The sequence below is a fragment of the Echinops telfairi genome, unplaced genomic scaffold (genome assembly GCF_000313985.2).
Source record: "Echinops telfairi isolate 266 unplaced genomic scaffold, ASM31398v2 ScPeMD7_3509;HRSCAF=4178, whole genome shotgun sequence".
Lineage (NCBI taxonomy): Eukaryota > Metazoa > Chordata > Mammalia > Afrosoricida > Tenrecidae > Echinops > Echinops telfairi.
The window spans coordinates 7,352,961-7,360,769 of record NW_022107407.1 but is presented as its reverse complement, the minus strand read 5'-3'; the positions used below and the strand labels follow the sequence as shown (position 1 = coordinate 7,360,769).

The 7,809-nt window shown below is 36.5% G+C and overlaps 1 non-coding gene across 1 annotated transcript; it reads right to left on the bottom strand.

Moving 5' to 3' along the window:
- Positions 1 to 534: 534 nt before the first annotated feature.
- On the bottom strand, positions 535 to 725 carry LOC115870972. Its single transcript, XR_004047028.1, has one exon. It is a non-coding gene; the product is annotated as a U2 spliceosomal RNA (small nuclear RNA).
- Positions 726 to 7,809: the final 7,084 nt, after the last annotated feature.

Genomic DNA, 7,809 nt, shown 5'->3' with positions numbered 1-7,809 from the left:
CAGTTTAGTCTCTGATACTTTTCCCTCCTTCAAATTTGGATGATATGCTTTACAATCCTTTGGTCACTGATGTTTGTGTGCTTCCTTCATGTTGACTTAGTTGACATCTCACTTAGATGGTTGCTTATTTGGAAACAGCCTTTACGACACAAGACTCTATTTTATTTGATAGCCAGATGCCATTTAATTTTTCCACCACACTTTGCTATAGCACCTATATACTTGTGTTCTCTTCCTGAGGGCGAGTATCAAGCAGAGCCATGATAAGAACAAATTGTTCTTAAGTTGGAGCTAGGATTTAGTGTGAACCAAAATCCATTCCTGAATGTTTATTTCATCTGCTTTTGGCTCGTTAAAGAGACCTCTTTGTTAATTTACAGTGAAGACTCTCATCTCCCTGGAGCATAAAGTTCTTCCATTAATATTGTCATTGATTAGCACCTGATACTAATTTCAAAAACACTGTTGAGAGAGGGCTATTGGGCCAATGTAGGCTCTCTTTTCTTTTCTTTTCTTTTTTTTTAGAGCCCCCTAAGGAACTGAACCATTCCTGGAAGCACTGCACTAACAGGTTGATGCGTGGAGTGGATGGAGTAAGCTCCTAGTCCAGCTCCTGCTAGCAAAGATACATTTAATATATCGTCCTCAGATAGAGGACATATCAGATAGTAAACTGATAAGAACAGATACAACACTTGATCTTAGCCAAAAGGCAGAGAAGCGATAGGCCAAATAGGCTAACTCCATATCACAATACTTGAATTATTCCATGTACAGAATAAATCCTTTTGTGGCTGGATGCTATTTACTCAAACAATGGGAGTTGGTTGTTAAGGGAAATTTACCATAATATTCACTGATTATGTCAGCCACAGGTTTTCTGGAATCATATATATCTTAATTCAGGAGATATAGTATTGATGTAGTCAGTCAATGATTGTCTACCTACCTATTATTCAATACTCTTGTATTAGTTGTCTTTTGTTTCTTCACACACCATGCAATTTTAGTCTCAAGTTATCAGATTACAAGTGTGTTTGAGGTATAGCCTGTTTCACCTAGTGGAGTTTCCACAATTAATCCCTCTGGTATGGCCTTTGGAGAATGTTGTGAATCTTGAATATCCAGGACTCAATGCCCCAATGTTCTATGGCACTTGCCCTGGGTCCCCAGAAACTTGGGACAGTGTGCCTTAATCAATGCATGGTACCAGGGATACTCCTCCCTTAGGGTCCTCAAAAGTATTTTCAGTCATCCACCCCCCCACCCGTGGAACAGTCCTCCCCCTATTTCTATCAACAGACATGCACTTGTGTCTGTTCCTTTTCCCATCTCCTGACTTGACTTTCCCAGCCAGATGTGAAACTATCTAGGAAGGATCTCCTCATAACTTTGCATGGCAGCCACTAGTGGTCAACATCCCCTCTCCTCCCTTGACAATTTAGTCCCAGCTGACATGAGGAGCCTTCCACCAAAGTGACCTTCAAGGTACATACCTAGAGAAGATGGTGTATGGTTCATTAGGCCAGTCAGGATCTCAACCTGGCTGTCTGGGCACCCTGGCAGTATTTGTTTATTTATGATTGATTCACTTCACTTAGCATAATGTTTTCCAGATCCCTCTATATCATGAGGTGTTTCATTTTTCATCACTGTTATTTTAAAGATTCATAGTATGCCTCTGTGTGTATATACCAGAGTTGTTGCTATCCAATTTTCTACTGATAGAAATTTAGGCTGTTTCCAGATTCTTACTGTTTTGCTTCAATGAGCTGTGCTGCAATGAACATTGGGGAGTGTAACAGTTACATAATAATTCATGTTTGAAATATACATTAAATTTGAAGATAATAAATAAAAGGTCCAAGAATTAATTCAAATTCAAATTCAAATGTGACTTAATCTTGTTATTTAAATTTTGAAAATAAAATTGCACTCTCTCCTTCGCATTTTAGTGTAATCAGAAGTAAGCATTCAAATTCAAGCCTTAGTGATACAGTGATTAAAATGTTGTCAGTTCACCAAAAGATTCATGTTTTTAAGTCATCAACTGCTCTCTGGGAGGAAGATATGGCAGTCTGCTCTGCAAATCTTTCATTTTTGGAAATCCTGTGAAGCATTCTACTCTACCTATAGGGTCATTATGATGGGGAATCAACTAGACAGCAGTGAATTCCATATGTATTTTTAAGTTATATAAATTGTGAACCAAATACAATAAATATCCAAAGGACTTTTCAGACTGTTAAATTAGTTTAAGTAATTTTCCTGTTAGGAGTGCCTAATTTACAGAAAACTAGTATTTGCCTTTAATATTATGCAAGCCTGCCCTCTTTTTAAAATGATTAAATCCAATAAATTATCTATCACAATAACTGCCACCTGTTGTACATACAGCTTTCAAATAATTTAAAACACTTCAAGCCTGTTCTTGGTGTGAAAAATCCCAAACCACTGCCATCCAGGTGATACTAATTCATATTGACTCTGTACAGTGATTTTGAGGTTTGAGAAATCTTTACTGGAGTTGAGAGCCTCGTCATCTCCCAAGATGTTGCTAGGTAGGTTTGATCCCCTGATGTTGCAATTAGCAGTCCAATATGTACCTGATAACATCACTTGGGCTCTTTATTGCACTCTAAAAACTCACTGCCATCTAGTTGATCTTATAGGACAAAGGAGAACCAACCTTATAGGTTTCCAAGATAGTAATTATTTACAGCAGTAGGAAGTCTCATTTTTCCTCAATGGAGCAGCTGATGGTTTTGAATTGCTGACCTTATAGATAGCAACCCAAGGGATAACCCACTAAATAAGAAACATATACACCTATTCAGATGTATCTAAAAATCTGATTTTAAGGCACACTTAGGGGAAGGAATTATTTGAAATCCAGGGCTATATATAACATTGATATAAATTGAATTGGAAATTAGATTTGTTGAGGGAGGGGAGGAGAGACTGGTGTAAGAGTTGATCTTGATTTCAGTTTCATCGGGACAGTTTATTCTACAATATATTCTTTCAGGGATGTTAAGGGCTATACCTATTCTAGTCCCCATCTAACCTCAATGGAATAAGAGCATTTCCAATGTGTTCATTCTTCCCATACACAAAAGAGAACAAAAGTTAATTTCCATAGGAAACAAATATGTTTCTGAAATTAAGTCTCATTTGCCCTGATTGACTTGATTTAGGACACGTGTTTCTGCTTGAATTCTGTTTTATCAGGGGATTGAAATAGGTTAATTAGGACAGCTTAAATCAAATGTTCTATTCATGGAGTCTAGATATTATCCAAATCAAATAGATTAAACCTAGAAGAAGAGTAGCTCCTTGGAGTTTGATTATTAAAAAGGGAATGAACTTATGCTGATAGGCAAAATAACAGCCATTGACCTCAAGCATTCCCTGTTTTTGCTTGTTTGTTTGTTGTTGTTTTTTAACAGTTCTAGTGACATAACAGGACTCCCTGTGGTGTGGTGGTTATGTGTTGGACTGGGCTGTGATCTGCAAGGTTGGCAGTTGGAAACTATCAATTAGTTCTGTGGGAGAAAGACAGGGCTTTCTACTCAGGTAAACAATTGCAGTCTCAGAAGCCCACAGCAGCAGTACTACTCTGCCGTATAAGGTCTTTATGAGTGGGCATCGACTTGATGTTAGTGAGAGTGAGATTATAATATAGTTCATGCACATACCATATTTCTCATGGCTTTGAGCATATTTAAAAGTTTTTCAATCCTCACCACAATTAATTTTAGAATATTTTCTTTGTTTTGTATTCATTATTATTAGCTTCCCATTTCCCCTAAACTCCCCTGCCATAATCCTAAGAAACTATTATTCTAATTATTATCTCTATAAATTTATCTATCCTCATTTCATATTAAAAATAATACCAAATCCCAACAACAACAACAAAATAATACACATACAAACCTCAATCCATGGGAAAGCACAAGGTTATAAATATAAGAACAATTAAAAATGTGTCCAAAGGGAAAACAAATGATAACATTAATATTAGCCAAACTATATCTGTAGCAATCCACTTTTCTTTTTTTAGATACTTGTATTGGGGGCTCTTACATCTCTTATCACAATCCATACATTCATCCATTGTGTCAAGTACATTTGTACATATGCTGCCATCATTTTCAAAGCATTTTCTTTCTACTTGAGCCCTTGATATTAGCTCATTTTCCCCTCCCTCCCCCGCCTGCCCTCCCTCATGAACCCTTGATAAATTATAGATTATTATTTTCATATCTTGCATCATCCTCTGTTACCCTTTACCCACTTTTTTGTTGTTTGTCCCCATGGGAGAGGTTATATGTTGATCCTTGTGATCAATTCCTGCTTTCTCCCTGCCACCTTCCCCTTATCGTTCTAGTATCTCTATTCTCATTGTTGGGGCTGAGGGGTCTATCTATCCTGGATTCCCCGTATATTTATATATAACGAGAGGGTAATAGATCTATGTACTTATTATATCTATATGTTAAGAATTAAGGTTGCAGATGGACATTGGGCCTCAACTCAAGTACTCCCTGAACACAAGAACACTTTATTCTAATAATCCCGCAATCTGTGAAGCAATCCCCTTTTCAATGCACTCTGTCTGAGGGCAAGGCTATTCACATCCCTTGTCAATGGTCCTGGAGAATTCAACAGTGACTTACTCCCCATGGGAACTCTACCCATGGATTTTGGGCCTTCACTCTGATTCATAGCCTCCTGTAAACAAGGTGCTCAGAATTTAAATTGTAATACAATTCCCTTCTCTGATCTGTGATTTTATTATTTACATTCATTGGATTACCCAGGCTGCAATTTATCCCTTTTCGTATCTACTTCTTCCCATCTCTATGAATCTAGAAAAAGATCCTTCACTTGTGACACTTGTAGTTGTTAAGTGCCATCTAGTCATTTTCTACTCATAGAATCCTTAGGTAAAACAAGACACTGTCCAGTCATTCTCCCAGTTCTTGCTCTGCTTGAGCCCACTATTGTAGCTTCTATGTCAATTAATTTTGTTGTGGGCCTTCTCATATCACTTCCTAAATAGATACAAAGTAGATTACCTAGATAAAAATTTGTTATAATTTAAAGTGTGATGTGTTTAACAAGGACAATTTTTGTTAAAAATATTTTATTTACTTTTAGATATTTCAATCAGTTTCATTGTAGCTACTCATGGTTTGGTGTCTGTGGCTAACTGACAAATTAAACCATTTCCAATATTCCCAATATACTAAAACAATTGAACTAGAGTTATTGGATCAAACAACAAGCCCAAAAAAAGTTTTTTAAAAGAAAGTTTTAAAGGCCTTCACTTTGTAGACGGAAAATCACCCAGTGGTCTATGGCTCATTGTTGTTTGTGCATTACCAAGAGTCGGATCCAATTCTTGATTACTTTAGGTACAACAGAACCAAACATCTCCCAGTTCTACACAATCCTCACAATTGTTATGTTTGGACCCATCTTTGCAGCCACTGTGCCAATTAGTCTTGTCAAGGCTCTTCCTCTTTTCACTGCCCCTCAACTTTACCAAGGATGATGCCCTTTTCTAAGGACTGACATGTCCTGATAACATATCCAAAGTACAGGAGCTAAGGTTACTAAGGAGCTTTCCAGTTGTACTTCTTTCGAGACAGATCTTTTTGTTCTTTGGCAGGCCATGGTCTTTCAATATTTTTTTTGCAGTGTCATAATTTGAATACATAAATTCTCCTTTGGTCATCCTTACTCAATATGCAAATTTCACATGCACACCAAGCCATTAAAAAGAGTATGTCTTGGGTCAGGTGCATCTCAGACCTCCAAGTAACATCCTTGCTTTTCAACACTTAAAAGAACTCTTGTGCAGCATATTTACCAAATATAATACATTCTTTGATTCACTTGACTATTGCTTCCATGAGCATTGTTTGTATATCTAAACAAGATGAAATCTTTGACAATTTCAATCTTTTCCCCATTTATCATTATGTTACCCATTAGTCCAGTTGGGAGGATTTTAGTTCTCTTTATTTAAGTTGTAGTCCATAATGAAGTCTACAGTCCTTGATTTCAATCAGCAAGTGTTTCAAGTCCGCATCAATTTTAGCAAGCAAGCTTGTGTCATCAGTTTATCAAAGGTTGTTAATAAGACTTCCACCAATCCTGATGCCACATTTTCTTCGTCTAGTTCAACTTCTCTGATGATTAATTCTATATACATATTGAATAGGTATGGTAGAGTATAAAACACTGACACACTTTTCCTGATTTTCAATCATGTAGTATTCCCTGTGAGTCAGCATTGAGTTGGTGGCAGTGAATTTGAGTTTGGAATAAGCATGCCCTTTTTCTGTTCACACAACTGTCTCTTGACCCATGAGCACAGGAAGTGTTCTGGAATTCCCATTATTCCCAGGGTTTGTTATGATCCACACAGTCAAATGCCTTTGCATACTCAATAAAACGTAAGTAAACATATTTCTGGTATTCTCTGCTTTGAGCCAAGATCCATCTGACATCAGCAATGATATCACTTGTTCCGTGTCCTTTTCTGAATTTGGTATGAGTTCCTGGCAGCTCCCTATCATTGTGCTGCTGCAATCATCAATTGAACATTTTTCTTGCATATGGTATCAATCACACTGTTACATAGTTTGCACATGCTATTGGATTGTTTTTCTTTGAATGGCTGCATATTCTTTGAATATGGAGGTCTTCCAATTAGTTGACCTGTTAGCTATCTTCTAAATGTCTTTACATTGGTGAGTGAGTGCACCAATGCTTCATAAGCTTGTTGAAACATATCTTTTAGTGTCAATTCCTGGAGCTTTGTTTTGGCCTAGTACTTTTAATGCAGCTTGCATGTCTTCCTTCAGTACCATTGGTTCTTGCTTACGCTACCTCTTGAATCAGTTGAATGTCAAACTAATTCTTTTGGTACAGTGATCCTGTATTCATTTCATCTTCTTTTGATGCTTTCTGAAGCATTGGATATTTTACCCAAATAAGCAATATTCTTCAACAATCAGTAATAAATTATTATAACAAAATTATTACATATGATATAGTATTATACATTATTTAATTATATAATTATAAATAAAAATCAATAATAAAAGCTTTCAATATTGTAACTCGAGACAATTTTTTTCTTGAGTTCTTTCAGTTTAAGATCTGCTGAGGATGTTCTTCATTTTTGTTTCCTACCTCTAGGTCTTCGCACATTTCATTATAATATTTGAATTTGTTTTCTTGAGATGCTCTTTGAAATTTCCTGTTCAGCTTTTATTTACTTCATCATTTCTTCCATTTGCATTAGTTACTCTATGACTGAAAGTAAGTTTCAGAGTTTCTTCTGACATCCACTTTGAACTGTTCTTTCTTTCCTGTCATGTTAATGACTTCTTTCTTCCTGTATTTATGATGTCCTTGATGTCCTCCCATGGCTCATCAGGTCTCCTGTCATTAATATTCATGCATCAGATTGGTTTTTGAGATACTCTTTGTTTTGATCTGTTCTTTGGGTCTTGTGGATTTGTTTTAATTTTCTTCCATTTCAACCTGAACTTACATATGAGCAATTCATGGTATACATCACAGTCGGCCCCTGCCCTAATTTTACTTGCTCATTTTGAACCGTTTCATCATCTATTCCCATTGGTATATTCTTTTTAATTTTTATATACTCTATCTGAAGAAACCTACCTGTATACATAGCCTCCTTGTGTGTGGTTGAGGAAAGGTATGTGTGATGAAGAAGTCTTTGGTCTTGCAAAATTTTAGCATGTGGTATCCAGCTTGGTA